This window comes from Eptatretus burgeri, chromosome 4 (assembly GCF_056783735.1).
Source record: "Eptatretus burgeri isolate ZD-2024b chromosome 4, Ebu_testis_v1, whole genome shotgun sequence".
NCBI lineage: Eukaryota > Metazoa > Chordata > Myxini > Myxiniformes > Myxinidae > Eptatretus > Eptatretus burgeri.
Genome location: NC_140964.1, coordinates 56,364,240 through 56,385,763, shown reverse-complemented (window position 1 = coordinate 56,385,763; position 21,524 = coordinate 56,364,240). Strand labels below are relative to the sequence as shown.

Sequence of the window (21,524 nt, the reverse complement as noted above, 5' to 3'; positions counted from 1 at the left end):
CACATGGTGACTTTGAGAACAGATCGAGGCACCAGTTCAGTTGATGCATTACCAGGATTTTCAGTTCCCCAGTACCGAAAGTTTTGCTTGTTTACCTCCCCGGACAAGTGAGCATGGCATTCGTTCGGCATGTGAAGTTTTTTGAGGAAGTCTGCATCTTCCTCCAACTTTCCTGAGAACCAATTTGCAAAGTCTAGACGTTTGCGTTTCTGTTGATCAGTAAGCACCGTTTCCGTTTGAATTTTGTATGGAAAGGCATGAATGTCTTGGCGAAGGATCCTCTGAACGGTGCTCTTATGAATGCTTGTCTCGGCAGAAAGTCGTCAAATCGATTTTTTTGAACCCTGAACGACCGCCTGTCTCACCATTTCCACATTTTCTTCACTACGACCTGTCCTCTTCCGACCACTGTGAAGGCGCTGTCACACCTTGACGTTTTAGCCAGCAATGGCAACGTATAAAAATGTATGTAAAACGTTGGCGTACGCTGAAATTTTGATGTTTTTTTTTTAAGTTTTGGTCGTATTCATAACGTGTTGGTCGTATGCATAACATATTAGTCACGGGCACAGAACGTTTCGTTGTGTTATAGATAACTTCTACCAATGAATGCTTAGCCTGTTGTCGGCGTTCACAACCTATGCCCAACGATAGTTTAACTTGGGCATAGCACGCTGCACATATCGCCGACAAACTCGTGGCGTAGCCTGTTAAAAACCTGCCGCACGCCGATTTAAATCATAACTGCCTGAGAATTGGAAGTGTCAACCACGCAGTCACACCTTGACGATTTAGCCAGCGTATGCCGACCGATGGAAAATGTGTCTAAAACGCTGGCACACGTCGAATACGGTATGGGTAAGTTGTGTATAAGTTAAGAGTATGCTGAAAAACGATGAAGTACGCTGTCATATTTCGTGGTACATTTAGTACGTCGTGAAATTTCAAGCATGCTGAAAATTTTACGACGTACTCGCCGTATGGCTCACACATTCCGCAAAGCTGGGAATAAGTTGTAGGCACGATACGCGATCGTTGACACACGTCGACACAAGTTCCTTGTAAGTTACTCATAAGTCGAAACACGTAGAGGTAATGTTTAGCATACCCGAAACATATTTTCTCCGTCAAGGCACATTTTTTTCTCTCCTTGGCTCCGTGAAGGCACGTGACGAAATATCTGGTTGTTTTTTTATTTTATTATCATTTTATTTTTTTTAGCAGATCACAAATTTTAAAATATATTCGGACATTTGCTTTTAAGTTTTGACGTCGACGTGACAATATCCTCAAACAGAAAATATTCACCGAGGAGGAACTAAGAATAAGACATGAGCAAACTGAAGAGGCAATCGGACGTGACGTAACGGCACGTGACGAAATATCGGAAGTTATTGTTGTTTCATTTTTTTTTTAAACGCTGCCAATACGCCATTATAAGCTGTAAATTAGAAACACATTCAGTAAGTTCTCTGGTCATCCGGAAGACGTCAATCGAATACGTCTCCATACGCCAATATGCGTTGGAGGTACGTTACACATAGGTTCAAAGCACGTTACTCATATGTTAGAAATAAGTTTTGGGTACGCTAAGCATTACCTCGACGCGTTTCGACTTATGAGTAACTTACAAGTAACGTGCCTCGACGTGTGTCAACGATCGCATAACGTGCCTTGACGTGTGTCAACGATCGTGTAACGTACCTACAACACGTTACTCATAGGTTATAAATAAGTTTCGGGTAAGCTAATCATTACCTCGACGTGTTTCAACTAATGAGTAAGTTACAAGTAACGTGTGTCAACGATCGCATAACGTGCCTACAACTTATGGCCAGCGTCGCGAAACGTGTGAGTCATACACCGGCATACGTCGTAAAATTTCAAACATGCAAAAATTTGAGGACAACCCAAAAGTACGATTAAAGCCAGCGTACTACGACGTATGGCAGTGTTTTTCAGCGTGCTCTTAACGTATACAAAACATACCCATAACGTATTTGACGAGTGCCCGCGTTTTAGACAACTTTTTCATAAATCGGCATACGCTGGCTAAATCGACAAGGTGTGACAGCGGCTTTACCCTAGCGGTTATCACAGATGGTTCCCACATTGATAAACTTTGCAATGGTGCACTTTATTGTCCGAAAGTTTGGTGCATGGCGCAAGTGGATACCGAAATGTCTCGAGTAAAGACGTTGCACCTGTATGACACTTTTCGTCTGGTGCCAAAGTTCAACAATTTTCGTCCGTTGTTGTACGGTCAGTCTTGGAATTTTTCTGGCACTTGCTTGGTACCAAAATAAACTTCAGGGTCTCTGCAACAAGGACTGAAGCATTAGTGACAAAATTACTGCTTTTTTAGGATCAAACGAAGTATTTTAAAAGTTGTATATTTTTTTGGGACACTATATATATATATATATATATATATATATATATATATATATATATATATATATATATATATATATATATATATATATATATATATATATATATATATATATATATATATATATATATATATATATATATATATATATATATATATACCGGGTGTAGTGGCGTGCGCCTGTAATCCAGATACTCGGAGGCTTGGGTTGCAGGATCGCTTGAGGACGGGAGCTCTGCGCTGGGCCGCTATGAGAGGGTGTAGGGCAGCCCGGAATCATGGCGAAACCCAATCCTTATCCCTGTGTCATAAAGGCCCTGTCACACCTTGACGATTTAGCCAACGTATGCCTGATGTGTGCAAAATTGGGCTAAAACGCTGGCACACGTCGAATAAGTTATGGGTAAGTTTATATATGTCAAGAGCACGCTGGGATATGTCGTAGTACGCTGGCATACATCGTAGAACGCTGGCAAACATCGTAGTTCGCCGAGCTCTTAGACAAATTTTCCATGCTTGAAATTTCCCGACGTATGCAAGCGTATGACTCACACGTTCCGCATAATGCTGGCCATAAGTTGTAGGCACGTTACGAGATCGTTGACACACGTTACTTGTAAGTTACTCATAAGTCGAAACACTTCGAGGTAATGTTTAGCGTACCTGAAACATATTTCTAACCTATGAGCAACGTGTTGTAGGCACGTTACGCGATCGGTGACACACAACACACGTTACTTGTAAGGTACTCATAAGTCGAAACACATCAATGTAATTGTTAGCGTCAGTCTTCCACACTCCCTGGTTTTATTTTTTTTTTCTTCTTCGGTATGACGGTGATGTTGGCACTTCGATTTCTAGTGCGGTTATAATATAATTTAATTAAAAGGCTGCCGCTCAACGATTTAAATCATAACCGTCATACCGAAGAAAAAAAAAAAAAAAAAAAAAAAAAAAAAAAACCAGGAAGTCTGGAACACTGACGTGTTTCGACTTATGAGTAACGTACAAGTAACGTATGTCGACGTGTGTCAACGATCGCGTAGCATGCCTACAACTTATGCCAGCGTATGCGAAATGTGTGCGATATGTCGAGTAAGTCGAGAAATTTTCAACATGCTGAAAATTTCTCGGCGTGCAATAACGTATGCCAGTGTACTAAGACGTATGCCAGCGTGCTGTTAACGTATACAAAACTTACCCATAACGTATTCGACGTGTGCCAGGTTGGTTTGGCAAATTTTTCATACGTCGGCATACGCTGGCTAAAACGTCAAGGTGTGACAGCGGCTTGACACTTCGATGTCTTGTGCGGTTATGATTTGAATAGTCGAGCCACAGCCTATTAATAGCCTAGGCCACGTGATCGTCGGCGATACGCTGCCGCGCGCTATGCACAAGTTAGACTATCGTTGGGCATAGGTTGTGAACGCCGACAACACGCTCAGCATTCGTTGGTAAAAGTTATCTATATGTGATTAAAATGTTCTGTGTACGTTACGAATACGTTATGCATACGTACAACACGTTATTATACGCCCAAAATTAAAAAAAACATCAATAGTTCAGCGTATGCCAGCGTTTTACATACATTTTGATACGTTGCCATACACTAGCTAAAACGTCAAGATGTGACAGCGGCTTAAGAGGCGACCAGGGTTGCCTCAGGAAGGGCATCCGGCATAAAACCTGTGCCAAATCAGTATACGGATCATAACGGATGATCCGCTGTGGCGACCCCTAACGGGAGCAGCCGAAACAAGAACAACATGCAGAAATATATATATATATATACAACCAAATTACCAATTGCTTTAGAAACGGTCACAAGGACAAAGGAAAACGTGATCCCTCATACGCTGCTGAGGTTAAAAGTTAAAACCTCCATACGATAGAGGATGAAACTTTGTCACTACAGCACCAGTGACCAAGCATGCAGACATGCACACACATTCATGGAGAGGCTGTGGGGGCAGGATGACAATATACATATTGTTGCGGGCCAGGGTCCGGTGGCGAGAACGACCACGTCGTCTCCCACCAGACTCCCCGGAATTGTAGGCCGTCGCTCTCGGATAACTCCGTAAGCCGGCGGGTCGCTGAACCGACCGTGGAATGCCAATATCGCAACCGCATAGCATTGAATAAGGTCTTTTTGTCTATAACCAATTTACCTAATTAACTACGCGATTTCGACTACCGGGGAACCACGCCCTCGGCACGTCTTGTTCGAACCAGGTCACTCGACCAACTGCGGTAGATTTCCAACTACTGACTACCAACTCCGGTTTGGTTGCAGTCGAGTGGAACTGCCAAAGCCTTGCCGGCTAGGATGAGCAGATTATCGGGTATAAAAACCCGCCTAAACTCAGATCCGAACCATGCTGGACCAATGAAAGAAAGGATGGAAACAAATTGGGAACATTTCTACAATTGTTTTATTTACAATAAAGAAGACACAGGGCAAGACTTATCGTGGAATATGCAATCGTGGAATATCGTGGCTTCTTCTGTTCGAGTTATCTGTACTAAACCATCAAAAATCGAATATTTGACCTCACTGTGACTTTGACCTTTGACCGATTTTGACCAAAATCTAATCAGCACTAGCCATCACCCTCCTGAATCACGTGGTGTAATTTGACATTGGTAGCTTCTTCTGTTCTCGAGTTATCGTGCCTATAAACAAACAAACAAACAACAAACAAGCAGTCATAGACTGGTACTTACGAAATCGTCAACTTGACCTCTGACCTTGTTTAATAAAAGCTGTGTCTCGCGAAGGTAGCGACGCAAACCAGAATTTTCCACGATGATTCTGCACCAAACCATCAAAAATCGAATGTTTTGGATGTTTGACCTCACTGTGACCTTGACCTTTGACCGATTTTAACCAAAATATAATCAGCGCGAGCCACCACCTTCCTGAATCACGTGGTGTAATTTGACATTGGTCGCTTCTTCCGTTCTCGAGTTATCTGTACCAAACCATCCAAAATCGAATATTTGACCTCACTGTGACCTTGACCTTTGACCAAAATCTAATCAGCGCTAACCACCACCCTCCTGAATCACGTGGTGTAATTTGACATTGGTAGCTTCTTCCGTTCGAGTTATTTTTTTAGATGTTTGACCTCACTGTGACCTTGACCTTTGACCGATTTTGACCAAAATGTAATCAGCACGAGCCATCACCCTCCTGAATCACGTGGTGTAATTTGACATTGGTAGCTTCTTCCGTTCTCGAGTTATCCTGCCCACAAACAAACAAACAAGCAGTCATAGACTGGTACTTACGAAATCGTCAACTTGACCTCTGACCTTGTCTAATAAAAGCTTTCTCTCGAGAAGGTGGCAATGCAAACCAGAAGTTTCTACGATGATTCTGTATCAAACCATCAAAAATCGTAACGTCGACCGAAGTAAAAATCTCCATTTCTCCACGCAATTATATTATACCTTAACGTAACTCAACGACGCGTCTGCTCGAGCGCACTGCATCACGGGACGACCCATGACGCGTCGAGTGAAATATTTTTTATACAATCTTAAAACGTCTCCAAAACATCCGATTTTTCCCAGAATTTCGACAACCGAGTTTTAAGCGTCCTAAGCGATCGCAAAAACCGAAGAGAAAATTAAAATCGAAGTTAAAACGAACTCGTCACGTCGAGCAAAGCAAAAATACTCCATTTCTCCACGTGAATTTACGGAATTATGTTTGACCTCACTGTGACCTTGACCTTTGACCGATTTTGACCAAAATCTAATCAGCACTAGCCATCACCCTCCTGAATCACATGGTGTAATTTGACATTGGTAGCTTCTTCCGTTCTTGAGTTATCGTGCCTACAAACAAACAAACAAACAAACAGAAACGGAAGTCATCAATATACATCAATATTATGATTCTTCACCTTGTAATAAGATTGTATCCTTTAATTCTTAATCCAGATTATTCAATTAATTTCTATTGCAATGAATTATGATGGTGTCATGATATTATTATTATTATTATGATCATGGTCCATTAATAGAAAACAGAGGTTTGCACAACATCAAAATGACAATGGTGTGAAATTTCAATCTATGTGTGGAGATTAATGGTAGCCCTCATTGTTGCCATCTTCCTCCAGGTATCTCTTACAGCTATGACTGATTACACATGATGGTTCGGGATGCGGTTCTTCTTTCCGAGTTTTGTGTTCACCTAATCTGTGAATTGGTGGTACGCTGCAAGACCATATGCTCTAAATAGTTTAAAAAAAATCTTGATTAGGATATGTTGAATAAAGTGATAAAGAAATGAAACTATTTTCTTCCATGAGAACGTATATGAAGATCAGCTATTTTATTACAGGGCGAGTCCACAAACCCATTAGCATTTTTTTTTTTTACAGCTGTTTGTACAATATTTGTTCATTCCATCTACCAAGATGAGCCATAATCCCCAGGAGTAATAAATAATAACAAGAGTAATAACATACTATAGTAATACAACAATTATAAAACCTCTTTGGACATCGAGTGCAGCATTTTGACAGCCCTGCACTTGCTTTGTTTGACCCTACTCTGAGCACCACTGTGACCACAGACGTGTCTGATTGTGGACTCAGAGCAGTGCTCACTCAACTTCATGAGGACTCTACATGGGAAACAGTAGCATTTGTCTCACGAACGCTCACACAATGCGAGCGCAAGCTCTACAGTAGAGAAGGAAGCACTCACCTGTGTCTGGGCAACTGAGAAATGGTGTACTTACATACGGGGTTGGAAGTTTATCCTGCGGACAGACCACACAACTGTCTTCAAAAGGTCTTGGTCAAGTTGGCACGAGAATTGCATGTTGGTTTGCATGCTGACTGTCGTTTAATTACGAAATTGTGAACAAACCTGGCCATCAAATGTGAGTGCAGACTGTTTATCTCGGTTACCATTCCCCATGACAGAGCCTTACCACAAACCGGATGTAGAAATGGTGGCTTTAGTGTCCGGTGACTGCACTGATGTACCTGTGGAACAATTCAAGGAAACTTGCAATAGATGCCCTATTTTACAGAAGGTGTGAGGATATGTCTCCAGAGGATCGCCTTGCTCTGTGAAGGACATTGACTCAAATGTATTTTCTTACTTTCGCATTCGGAATGAACTGGCTGTACAGGAGGATTACTTGATTCGGGGCACTCATCGTGTGTTAGTGCCGACAGAACTTCAACCCAAGTTAATCCAGCTTGATATGCATCAAGTTATCGTAAGGACTAAACAAAGGCCGCGTGACCTCTCCTGGTGGCCAGGGATGGACTCCCAAGTGGAAGTTGCCATCAAGTCGTGCATTACTTGCCAAATGCGTGATAAAGCAGCTGTCACTCGGATTCCACCTTTGCAACCAATTCCGCTTCCTGATGCTGCTTGGGAAAAGCTTGCCATTGATATAGTGGGACCACTTGATAACGGCCAAATGGACTGTCACGATGCCATTACCTTAATTGATTACTTCAGCAAATGTCCAGAAGCAACCTTTATGTCCCAAGTAACATCTGCTACAGTTATCAAGTTCCTGACTACAGTATTCAGTCCTGAAGGGAATCCGTGGGAACTTATCTCTGACAATGGATCTCAGTTTGTTTCAACTGAGTTTGAAACATTCCTGCAGGAAAGAAACATCAAACACTGCCGTAGTTCTACATATTACCCACAAGCTAAAGGGGAGATAGAACGATTCAACAGAGTGTTTAAAGACTGTTTACATCCTGCAAATCTCGAAGGGAAGCCCTGGAAATAATTCGTACCAGACTTCTTGAAAACGTATTGAGCTACAAGACATGCAACGACTCGTCAGACCCCTGCTGAACTTCTACATGGACGTACATTGCACACCAAGTTGCACACTGGGAACCATCAAATCAGCGTACCTGCTGCAAGACTCGAGGATGCGAGACACTGTGTTCAACAGAAACAAGAGAAGTCTAAACGATACACAGACAAGTGTCGGGGAGTGAAACCTTCCACCTTTTAATGTGGTTCTTTCGTGTGTGTTCGGAAACTTGGACTTCACCAGAAAGGACAAAACAAGTTTACCCAACCCCTCAATATCAGTGAACAGAGAGGTCCTGCTCCCTACAGACTCTCTGATGGGAAAGTGTGGAATGCAATTCATCGAGCACCTGCAATTGAAACCTCAAATGGACTTTCTGCTGGAAGTACGACAGGTTCTGAGGACTATAGGGCACATAGCCCTGTCCAACAAATGCCTCCACACGTTTTTACCCCAGGTGTTCGTCGTGGGACGAGATATCATCGAGCCCCTGGCTGGACCAAGGACTTTGTCATGTTACATGTTACCTTGCATTACAAGCTTACTTTTTTGGGGGGTTTTCATTACCAGTTGTTATTTTCACAAAAAAAGGAATATATGGGATTGGGAGTTACATGAATATTAATTAATGAATGTATGATTAACCGGAACTGACGAGGCGGAACCAAGAGTGACATCAAAGAGCTGTGGAGTAAGGGCATCGGGAGACGCCATTAAAAACGGTTGAGCTGAAGAACCGATATGTGGGCTAACTTTGCTACACAACAGTCAAGAGGCTATCATCCTCAAGAAACATTTTTTCACAATAATACAATTACTAATCATAAATCCAATCTCATTGCAGGCCTCTTGGGTCATGGGTGATGGTGGAAGGTTTATGGCTTTGTGAGGATCATTGGTATCCTTGCTGCAGAAAAATATAATTTATAATATAATATTTATAATACAGAAAAAAATTATAATTTATAACATAAACATACGATAATAATAACACTTAGAACGCAGTGTCGCACATTTTGAAGGAATGTTGCTGTATATTTTTTAGACCTATGCATAAGGGTCATTTAGATTAATAACACATCCAAAGCTTGGCTACATACTCCACCACACACTAGAGTAAGGATTGAATGATGGTACATATGGCAAACACTCCACAGGCTTAAATTACATCCACATAATAACAGCTACAGCAACAGTAAAACATCATAAGGCCGATTAATCTGCAGTCATGCTGAGATTTAAAAGTCAACACCTCAAAGACTGTGCTCCCCCTTGAGACTGAGCTCAAGGATTCCAAATTAATGGAAATCATACAGGACTTCACTTAGCAATGAGCCAGAATTAGTACACCGTCTGTCTTCCTTTGGGATTTTGATTTGGGTTGAGGGTGTTCAGAGTGGATGAAGAAAACATAAGGAAACAAAAGTGTGTGTGTGTGTGTGTGTGTGTGTGTGTGTGTGTGTGTGTGTGTGTGTGTGTGTGTGTGTGTGTGTGTGTGTGTGTGTGTGTGTGTGTGTGTGTGTGTGTGTGTGTAATTGAGGTGACAGAAGTGTGTCGAAGGGAAGCAGAGGCAAAGAAAATATGGAGTTCTGTTGTATTGGCATTATGAAATGGCAGGTAATATATCATGCTTTGAAGGTGGATATTAATTTGTAAATCCTCTTCGTTTGCTAACAACAAGTATTCCACATTGTCCTGTTGAACTCCAGTGCTAATTATAATTAGCAGACCCTTAAAATGTTTGTAACATGCATAATTGAACCAGCAAGGCTCTGCAGAAATTTAACGGTCCATTCAAATCATTTAGGTTTTGGGATATTCCTCCAAGACCAATTCTGTTGACCTTGGGATTACAGGAGATGGAAAGAAGTTTCTGTGAGTGGATATCGACTGGAATTCCACAGGGGCGGGGGGAAGGGGCGTGCTTGCGGGAGGGGATGCGGTTTCCCCGAGAGTCCCTATATACCAGGAGTAGCAATAACTTGCAATTTGACGCCATTTTGTATCCATCGAGCATGGCGCACCGAACCTGTGCCCATTGTGCGTGAAGCGTAATGTATCAGTTCTCTGATGAAGCTGTCTTTCTCTGGGCCCAAAGGGGAAATTATAGTATTACTTGATGCTTTCTTTTCGTTCTTCCAATGCGTCAGAATGAGCATATAATCAGACAGGATTATTTAACCTGAGAACATGTAATAGAAACCATGGTGACATGGCCAAATTCAGTGTAATGCTCGAGTAAAGGTTGACACTGATGACAGTCTAATTCGAGGTGTACAGAGCGTGTAAATACAAGAAACCACAAAGGTAGTGACAGAATGCAGAAATTAGTAAGAAGTGGAATAAGGAATGTGTAACACATAAATGGAGGGAGAGTAGAGAATTAGAAAAGATAACAATTGCACGTGAAAAAAAGAAAGAGAGTAAGAGCTTGAGAAAATTGATTGATTGATTTTGTGATCTGCCTGAAGGTAGGCCTTTAGCTGCCTAAGCAGTTTCTCTGCAAGGGTGATATTGGGTGGTTTGCCATTGTTTTCCCAGTAGTTATATAGTCAGGGCAGGAATTAGTAATTTAGCCAAGGTGCCGGTTTTTCTTTGCAATTGAATGGAACAGGAAAGAAGAAGTTTAGAGAGAACAAAGTGGGAATAAAAGAGGACTGCATTAAAATGGAGATGAGCCATAAGTGAAGGGGTTGCTTTTTTCAACTCTTCATTTCTCTTAACTCAAGTACCGAGACACTGAAAACATGTATGTGTATGTAATCCTTCATTCTTTTATATTCCCATTAAATCTCTCATTTTCCATGGTTTGCCTTTTCCCACATTCCGTTAATACGCTCTATTACTCTCTTCTCGTTACCTCTGCCACCAAAGGTAGATGGGGGTTATGTATTCACCCCTGCTTGTTTGTTTGGCTATTTGTGAGCAGGATATCTAAAAAAAAGTCATGGACAGATTCGGACGACACTTGGTGGACAGGTTGGGTACGTGACAGGGGCTAATTGATTAGATTTTGATGAAGATCCGGATCCTAGAATTTAAAAAAGTGATTCTTCTCCAATGACAGATGGGGCCTAAAATGATATACTGTATAGCCAGATATCTCAAAACTTTGTGAATGTATTATGACAAAAGTTGGTGGGGGAGTTGGATACGTGACAAGGTAGGTGATGAAAAAAGTAGGTGAAGGACACAAATCAAATATCAGGTGCACCACTTCAGTGCAGTTCTTCTGTTATGACATGCAAGAACATCGTGGAAGGCCAAGCAGTTTTTGAGATTCCGCATTGGCAAAATTGAGTGATTACAAAAAACACATTATTAAAAAAAAAAACACCACGATTGGACTTTGACCTTTAACCTGGGGGTATTATGTAAATTAAGCATAAATGTGTCTTGCTCAAGGCTATCTAGAGAAGGCAATTTCGTTCTGATCAGACAAACCTTGGTCGAGTTTTGGTGGAAAAGGTTAAAATGTCTATAATTGGGTCATAACCTTAAATGAAGTCAAGGTCAAAAAATGTCAACCCTGCATACGTTTTAATTCCTATTATTGATGCAAAATTGCATTGCAAAAGTCCCAGCTGGTTCCAAGATACAGCTTGGAAATTGGCATAAAAAGGGAGAAAAACCAAAATGGTGGTGTAATACTCCTTGGGGTGTAAGACCTTGAACTTTAACCCAGAGGGATTCGATGTAAATTAAGCTTAAATGCACCTTGCTCTAGGCTATCTAAAGAGCGAAATTTCGTTCTGATTGGACAAACCTTTGTATTTTCTATTCGCATTATTGATGCAAAATTTCATTCCGAAAGTCCCAGCCAGCTCCGAGATACAGCTCGGAAATTCATGCAGTTCAGAAACTTGGAGTGTTGAGAGTGGAGGATGAAAAGAAAAAGAAAAATATTTTTATAAATGGTGGTTTAGTACTCCTCGGGATCTAAGAAACTCCATGGTACCATTAAAAATTGGTGGTGCTAACCCGACAACAGTGATCAGCCTTCCCTCATGCTGTACTCGGAAGGGTAACCATCCCAAGTGATGGGAAAAGCGAGCAAAAGTATCTGTCCCAAGTGATGGGAAAAGTTTAAGTTAATCTATTAATTTAAATAATATTTCATGCACCTGACCTAATAAAAAAGGTCAATTGCATTACACTCTTGCTTAGAACCAAAGCTCTGAGCTACTTATACCACCCACCACAAAATGGTGGTGCAATATAGGGTGGCAGAGGTTGAATTTGTTGAAAAAAAAGGGCAAAATATTCTGGTTGTGAAATAAAATTTGGTATCAACATTATTCATGCCTGTTCTCCCATCATTTCAAAAGTAAATGTTGAGCTTTTCAATGCAGCATGAGAGGCGGCCGCCATAAACGGGACACAGACGAATGCACGGCCAGATGCCACGGTTCACAATATATTAGAGATGACTTCCCTTCCAAGGAACTTCAACACAGAAAGACACCATTTGGCCCATGGAGCCTGTACAGTTGTTGCAACCTTTGACTTTTTTGTGTAATGTCAAGGCTCGTGGAAGAGCTCGAACACGGAACAGATCAGGATGCACCAGGACAAAAGTAACAGGAATGAGGGAGGGGGACAGCAACAGTGGAGTTGAAGGACAAAATAGAGGGAGAATTGGCCAAACAATGGGGAAGGGAGGAATGAGGTGGACAGGATGGATACAGAAGGAAACTTCTATCATCCCAACCCCCCATCCTCCCGATCCCCCTCCTCTCCCTCTCTCTCCCCATCCTCCCTGACTCTCTCTCCCCCACTCCCTCCCCTCTCCCCTCTATGGAGGTTTTCTCTCTCATGTGAAGGGCTCTATCTCATGTCCATGCTCTATCCTTTTACTTGATGTAACAGTGCCCAACTGTGTCTGCGAACGTTCTCCTGCAGTTGGGTTACTTCTTATTAGGAAGGTGGTGGCAGGATTTGCACTCCGGCCACCGTAAAACATTCTTGAAGAATAAAAAAAAAATATGAAAACCCACTCCGTGGGAGCTCCCCTTGTGCAGCTTCCCTTCGTAGGGCAGCTCACCGGATGACGGGATTGGGGCAAAGCCTTCAGGACCCCCAATCTTTGATTATAGGAGGGAAACCACGGGGTAACATTCCCGGGTCAGATTGCGGGAGAATGTGTCGGAGTGGTGTTGAGGTATCGTTCACCAGACGGTGGTCTCCTTGGGTTAACCTGAGGTGGTCCCTTCGGGTGGGTGCCTGGAATGTCCTATCCCTAAGAGAGGATGATCATCTGTCTCTGTTATCATCTGAGCTCAAGCATTTGGACATCGATTTTGCAGCACTCTCTGAGGTTCGGAGACAAGATTGCGGTGAGATCATGGTGGGTGGTTACACCTACTATTGGTCTGGTCGCTCTGATGGCTACGATGCCCAAGGAGTTCCTGTAGCTGTGTCCAATAAGCTGACTCCAATGATAATTGTGGTAACACCGATCAATGAGCGTATTATGAGACTAAGGATTCGTCACTCTTTGGGTTTCATTTCACTGGTCTCTGTTTATGCTCTGACTGAGGCGAGTGATCTCACGTGAAGGACGCATTCTATGCCGCGCTTGATTCTGTGGTTGTTCAGTGCCCCAGGTGAGATACACTTCGAGTCATGGGGGATTTCAATGCATTGACTGGAACTGATAGATGGTTATGAGAAGTGTGTTGGTCCCCATGGGTCTTGAACTGTGAACCTGAACGGCACAAGTTCCTTGACTTTGCAAGAAGTCATGGATGTAGAGTGGCTGGTTCATGGTTTCAGCACCCACAAGCTCATCGCTGGACTTGGTATTCCAATGCTGGTGGTGTGGCAAAGGAGATTGACCATGTCCTCGTTGGTGATCGCTGGAGGATGATCCAGAACTGCAGGGTCTACCGGAGTGCTCAGTTTCTCAATACTGACCACCGGCTTGTTGTAGCAACTCTTAAGATGCAGCTTAAATCCAGGAGAATGATACCATCCCAACAGGCTGGATGTTAGCAAGCTCAAGGTTGAGAGAGTAGCTGAGGAGTTTGCAAACAAGCTGAGTGGATATTTGGGGGGTCTGGGTGCTTTGGGAGATCCTGAAGAGTTGTGGAGTGCCTTCAAGACCACCTTCCTTGATGTTGCCGGTGGATGTCTAGGAACTCACCGTCGGGCGAAGAAGAATTTGGTCTCCCAAGGGACACTGGATACCATTGACGAGAGTTGCAGGGCCAGGCTGAATGACAGAGCTGAGCTGTTCAGGGAGCTGGGGCTTAAAACTGTACGTGCACTGAGGGTGGACAAGGAGGCCTATGTGCAAGGAAAAGGAGGCCTTTGTGAGGGGGTAGAGCATCACCTGGAGTCAAGTGATTCTCATCCTGCTTACAGGGGAATTCGCACATTGCATTCATCCAAGCCCATCCCTCGGTTTACTGCAGTTAGAGCAGAGGGTGGTAGGCTCTTGATAGAGGAGTCCGAAGTGAAGGCCCGCTGGGCCGGCTACTTTGAGCGGTTGTCCCAGGCTGATCCACCACCTGTCGAGTTGGACGTCAGTGGTGTTCCAATCACTGTTGCTGACCCTCCAATCAACTGTGGTCCACCTTCGTTTGCGCACAGGCTGCGGTGAACCGGTTGAAATGGGGGTAAAGCTCCAGGGATCTGTGACATCCATGCTGAACTTCTCAAGGCTGGTAGAATTGCTGCAATCATGTCATTGCATGCAGTTCTGTGCTCTGCCTGGAACACAGGCATCATCCCAATTGATTGGAAGAGGGGCCTTGTTGTCCCTCTCTGGAAAGCGAAGGGTGATCACCAAGACTGCAACAACTACCGAGGAGTGACGCTGCTCTCAGTGCCGGGCAAGGTCTTTCCTCAGATAATTCTTGATAGGATTTGCCACCATCTGCTTGAGCATCAGCGTCCAGAGCACTCAGGCTTTACACCAAAGAGGTCAACGATTGACCATATCCTTCCTCTTCGGATCTTCACCAAACGCAGATGAGAGTTTCGGCAGGGGCTACTTGCAGCCTATGTTGATCTCTGTAAAGCGTTTGATTCAGTGAATCGGGATTCCCTCTGGAGGATTCTTGGTCTTCGTGGGGTGCCACCAAAACTGATCGATCCGATGTCTGAACTCTCCTCTGGTACTGAGAGTGCGATGAGATGTGTTGGTACCATCTCTGACTTATTTACAGTTGTTACTGGAGTTCGTCAGGGGTGTGTACTGGCCCCCATACTTTTCAGCACTTGTATGGACTGGATTCTGGGAAGGATGTCAGAGAGATCAAGCTTTGATGCATCATTTGGGAATGTCAAGATCTCTGACTTTGACTTCGCACATGATGCAGTCATCTTTGCGGAGGGTTTAGATATCCTTTTGGGGGCCCTCGGGGTGCTGAATGAGGAGTCGGAGCCGCTGAGATTACGGGTTTCCTGGGTCAAAACTAAGATCCAGGCTTTCAATGACATCTTGGATTCTGCTGTCCTGTCTGTGCCTGTTTGTTGTGAGGATGTTGAGGTCATGGAAAGATTCACTTACCTTGGCAGTGATATTCCTGTCTCTGCTGGCTGTGAGTCAGAGGTCAATAGACATCTGGGTCAGGCCTGGGGAGTCATGGATTCACTCTTGGGTTTGGATCATGGGGTGTGGCGCTGCCGGTACCTGTGCGGGAAGACGAAAGTCCAAATCTTCAGGTCCTTGGTGCTTTCATTCTTGCTCTATTGATGTGAGACTTGGACTCCGACAAGGGATCTGAGATGGAGACAATTCCTTTGGTACCATGTCTCTTCAGAGAATCCTTGGCTATCGCTGGTCAGACTGTGTCCAATGAGCGATTCCTGAGAGAGACTCAAATGAGATTTGTTATCTGCATAGTCCGTGAGCATCAGCTGCAGCTGTATGGACATGTGGCTCGTTTACATGATGCTGATCCTGCTCATCAGATTCTCTCAACGAGAGAGTCTCGTGAGTGGAGGAGGCGAACGGGCCGACCACGTGCCTCCTGGTTGCAGCAGGTTGATCGGAATCTCAAGAAGATGGGGATGGGCCAGGCATCTGCCTGGGGGATGGCCAGACGGAGGCCCCTGGTGTACCGGCAGAAAGTCAACAGAGCAGCGCGTTGCTGCGTCATGTGCTCCCATACCTGACCTGACCCTCCTCTCCCCTTCCCTCCCCCCCTCTCCTCTCTCTCTCTCTCTCTCCCCATCCTCCACTACTCTCTCTCCCCATCCTCCCCCCCAAACCTCCCCTACTCTCTCTACCCCACTTCTCCCCTCTCTCCCCACTCCCTCCTCCCCTCTCCCTTCTCCCTCCCCTCCCCACTCCCTTCTCCCTCCCACCACTCCCTTCTCCCTCCCCTCCCCACTCCCTTCTCCCTCCCCTCCCCACTCCCTTCTCCCTCCCCTCCCCACTCCCTTCTCCCTCCCCTCCCCACTCCCTTCTCCCTCCAATTCCCACTCCCTTCTCCCTTCTCCCTCCCCTCTTCCATCCTGAAATTGAGGTTTTCTCTCTGATGTGAAGGGCTCCATCTCATGTCCATGTTCTATTCTCGGGGTCGGACATCCGGGAACTTCGCCGACCCATAATGCAATGTCCACATAGCAACCACTGATCTCTACTACTGGATTGGTCACGACGGCTCGTGCGTGAAGCCGCCGGAAGTGCACTTTCCGCCATCTTGTCTCCCCCAAAAGAGGCGAACTGTCGTAACACGCAACGTTGAACCAGGCCCGGCCAATTTTGCAAAATATATTTCTTTAAATATATTTCAACTTCTGTCTAATATTTTAATGGATTTTGAAGTAAATTACTGTTCCGATTACTCAATCTAATTCCGGAAAATTCCCTTGGAGCTCCTTGGCAATTGCAAGGAGGGGATCAATGCATATTATGAGGCCCGACACAGGGTTGGATCGGAAAACAAACATGGGCGTAACATCCAAGTTACATTAGGCTCCAGGTCACTTCATCAATAACAAAACAAAACTAAAGTCATGTTTTTTATGTTATTTAAAATATGTTTTGTTATTTTAGGCAATTTTTTGTTATTCTACATTTCTTAATGTTTTCGGGGCAAGGTTGTAAGCAACGAGATGTTGGCTTGAAGGCCGTTTTGAGACCAAAGTTCGCAGGCAAAAGTTAACCATGACGAGGCCAATAACTCCATACATCGCCTTTCAATGTCCAACACATCCTGAAACCTTATAAATATAATATCCTTCTCGTAAATAATATCATGTCGCTGTGAACTTTTCTCAGGCAGCGTGGGGAACCCCCCCCCCCACCCCCATCTCAACACTCCTTGTGTGTTATACAATGTAAAGTTCAAAACATATTCAGGAGTTACGTGTTAAAAACTGAAAAATTACATCAATAAATGAAGAAGATGATTAGACTGCTTTCATTTTGCACACAAGAATGTTTTAGAATGTACAAACTTCAGGTTAAATCAACATTCCCCTACCATTTGGACGAGTGGGGGAAGGAACCCCCCCCCCCCACATCAGACTCTCCCCCTCAGTCACTTCTCTCCCTAACACCATGGATCCCTTCCATCCCACCTCTCTTTCTTCTCTTAATGTTGTCAACTTTATATGTACTCAGGGATCAGGACTCGGACCATTACTATTAATTGTTTACATCAATGATTTGGAGAGAGGGGTGAAGAGGTTTTCCAAATTTGCAGATGACACAAAGCTTGGAGGGAAGGTGGATAGCAGAGGGGGTGGTGATCAGATTCAGGAAAGTGTTGATACTCTCATAGATTGGGCAAAAGATTGGAGAATGTAATTTAACCTGAGCAAGTATAAGATGTTGGGGATGGGGAAGAAGTTCTTCTGAAGAACAATATAAATAGAGATTACAGGATACAAGGGGTAATGTTGGAGTGTGTCACATGGGGGAAGGATCTCGGGGTGGTAAGAGATACGGGAGGTAAGCAGGCAGCACAGTGTCAGGCAGCAAAATGTGAAGCAAATCTGGTTTTCAGTTGTATTTGGAGGGGGATCAATTATATATCAAAAGAGTTGTTAACATAGCCCAGGAATTTAGTGAGGGCCACATCTAGAATATTGTGTGCAGTTTTGGTCACCACAACTCAGGAAGGACATCGCTGCCATGTCGAAGGGTTCAACACGGCGAACAGATTGATTCCGGGATCACTCGACTCAGCTGAGGAGCAGTTGAAGAAGACAGGGCTTTGTGCAATAGAAAGAAAGAGGATACGAGGCGATATGATTGAGATGTTAAGGTATTGAAGGGCATCGACAAAATAAGTGCAGAAGAATTATTCAGCAGAGTAGACACAGAGATCGCATCAGGGGCATTGCTTGAGAGTAAAGAAGAGTCGAGTTAAGAAGGTAGTGAGGTAGGGGTCTTTCACTCAAAGAGTAGTTAATGCATGGAACGGTCTCCCTGGAAAGGAATTGGTGACAGAAACAGTAGATGGATTTAAATTGGAATTAGATAGGAACCTGGAAGTTATGGAGATTGAGGGGTAGAGGAAAAAGCCTGGTGTTGGCTTAGTGGTTCGGGTGGCGGCTTGGGATCCCAGGGTCCTGAGTTCAAGTCCCGTTGGCCGCTGAATTAATATACACCAGGAAGTTGACTCAGCCTGTCATCCTTCTGAGGTCGGCAAAATGAGTACCAGTGTACTGGTAAGGGGGACACTGCATCAGCGGCACAGCCGCATCCTAACCAATGATGCAACTAGCAGCCACAGGCTGCACTCGATAGAGAGAGAGAGGGGTAGAGGGATGTTGGCAGGTCTTTTTGCAAGTTTGAGCATTGATGGATGATTATGTGCATGTCTGCAGAGTGTTGTTGATGGGGGTGGGTCTTGTCAAGGGGTGTTGTGTGGTTGATGTTTTTTTGTTATTTTTTTACCCAAGACATGCCCACTCCTCTGGAAGTTGGAAAAAAAAAGTCCAGAATTTTCTTGTGTTGATGTGGTGCAGGTATGATGGGCCGAAAGGTCACCACCTGCGTATGACATCACAAAATACACTTAACACACGAAAATGTGAAATGTCAACGTTCCCTGTCAGCGCACAGACGTAAAAGGTGATTAAACCACGCAAAGTGACATTCTCTCACGGTTACATGAGGTCTGCGATTTTCACAAGCTCATTAAACCAACTAATAAAACTTTGCATGAGTTGCATGCAAAGTTTATTGCTTGCATTTGGAGATTTCTTACTGCCAGTCTGCCGTTTTTCCTATTCGCTGCAGTGATGTTTTGGGGGAGACAAGATGGCGGAAAGTGAACTTCCGGTGACTTCACTCCTCAGTATACAATCGCTGTGGACGTGACCAATCCAGTAGTGGAGATCAGTGATTGCAATGCTGGCAAAGGGGAAAACAAAGTACCTCGTTTGCTCGGATCGCCCTGTGTATGTCGCGCTAGCGCTATCGCACGGCACTCGACTCGTACCTGTTGCAAGTTTGTTTATTTCGTAGCCTCTATTACACATTATTATTTGCAACAATGCCGAAAAGTTGCTGTATTTTCAGTTGTACTAATAACAAAGCAAAAAAATTCAGAACTCTCCTTTTATCTCATACCAAGTCGGTCTACTGAACCAGAGATACAAAACGTAGAGACACACAGGCACACACATGCTCACTCACATACAGCAACGCTCATATACATAATCATACACATCATTAAAATCAGGGATAAGACAGAATTTATCGCGAACGCAGTGAGCTTCATACTTAACGCGTGCACGTGAGAGAATAGGAAACAACAACAACACAATACCCCTGGCTATTTGGAATCAGTGTCGTTAGCTATGACCTTTTGCTTCCGGTTGTTGTTAAACACTGTGCGGTGTATAAACACGATTGGGTTTTATTTCTATCTTGTGAATATTACTTAACGCGTGCACATGAGAGAATAGGAAACAACAAAAACAACACAATACCCTGGCAATTGTGAATCCTTGTCGTTGGCTATGACCCTTTTGCTTCCGTTTTTTTTTTTTTTTTGCTTCTGGTTTCTTTTTGTTTCCGGTTTTTGTCATGGGGAATGATGCATGCCGGGAGATCATGACCGGAAGTGTTTATTTATTCAATTATTTTTTTTCCCAAAGTTAATTTTATACTTCCGAAAGTGATTATTTAGTATTTAACATTACCGGGAGTGATTTTGAAACCCTTTCCGGAACTTTTAATTTCTTTTATTCTTCACCAGAAGTGATAGTTTATTTATTTATTTAATTATTTTTTTTCCCCAAAGTTAATTTTAATCAAGATATCTCCCACATCATCAAAAAAATTTTTTTTATCGTGATTTACATTATTTGATCGCTGATCCCGAATCCAGGCCGAAGTAACCGGAAATTGCGTCAAAACCATCAGCTGTGCAGCGCTTACACGTACCACGGTATAGTTGGCAAGTATACAGTTGTGAACAAGTTATAGGTAAAGTCAGAAGCGAATGTAAGAATAATTCTACGTTCGCTTCTGTGCTTTGCCTATTCCATATTACATGAATGTGAGCAATATTTTAATCATTCATTGACATTCTTGCTGGGTCAGTGAGTGACCCACAGCAAGCACAGATGACTCACCGTCACACAGTACAAACAAGGCAGGTCAATTAAAACTATTACTAACCAGCCACGTCAGCTCGGGAATTCATAAATAATTGAAATAATATATTAACACTCCAGTACAGTAATATTTGATAATACACACTTAAAACTTGGTTTAAAATTATATTACATACCTGGTGTCTTGACTAGATACGTGTATACGTCCGGGTATTGTACGTTCGGCCATTCCTTCGGGTTGTCCATTCACGAATCACCGGGGTACTGGTAGGACCAAGAATCAAGGCCAATTAACTGTATTCTGGCTCGATATCTGGCCGATGCATCACCTCACAAATGTTCTATATATTGATATGACATTGCAAACACTTGGGTGAACACGATGTATCAACAATTTATCTGAAATACATCGACAGAAAAAGAAAAAAAAATCACTCAGCTTTGCGTGCAAGTAAAATCACGATTTTCGTGCGTGCGTGTGCGATCGGTGCTGCGTTTGTTTTCCCCTTTGCCAACATGGCGGCTCGCGTTACCAAGCGAAGTCACGTGACTGTGACGTATGTCCGACCTCAAGAATCCTTTTTAAACAGCTTTAATTTCCTTTTCAGTTTTTTTTTTTCACTTTCATTCTTCAGTTGTAACTTTATTTGATACTCGACGACCTGTGAACCCGTTGGGTTCCCGCTATGGCAACGGTTGATGAAAAAAAAATCATTTCAAGAAAAAAAATTGCTCCAGCAAACTATACCGTTGAGGTTGTTTGCATTGATCAAATACTCCCGA

At 43.5% G+C, this 21,524-nt stretch overlaps 1 long non-coding RNA gene across 1 annotated transcript in view; it reads right to left on the bottom strand.

Moving 5' to 3' along the window:
* LOC147028097 (uncharacterized) overlaps positions 1-21,264 on the bottom strand; it is a 31,194-nt gene extending 9,930 nt beyond the window's left edge. Inside the window, exon 1 of the long non-coding RNA XR_015057423.1 lies at positions 20,918-21,264. This is a non-coding gene — a long non-coding RNA (uncharacterized LOC147028097). The remainder of the gene's footprint in view (positions 1-20,917) is intronic.
* Positions 21,265-21,524: the final 260 nt, after the last annotated feature.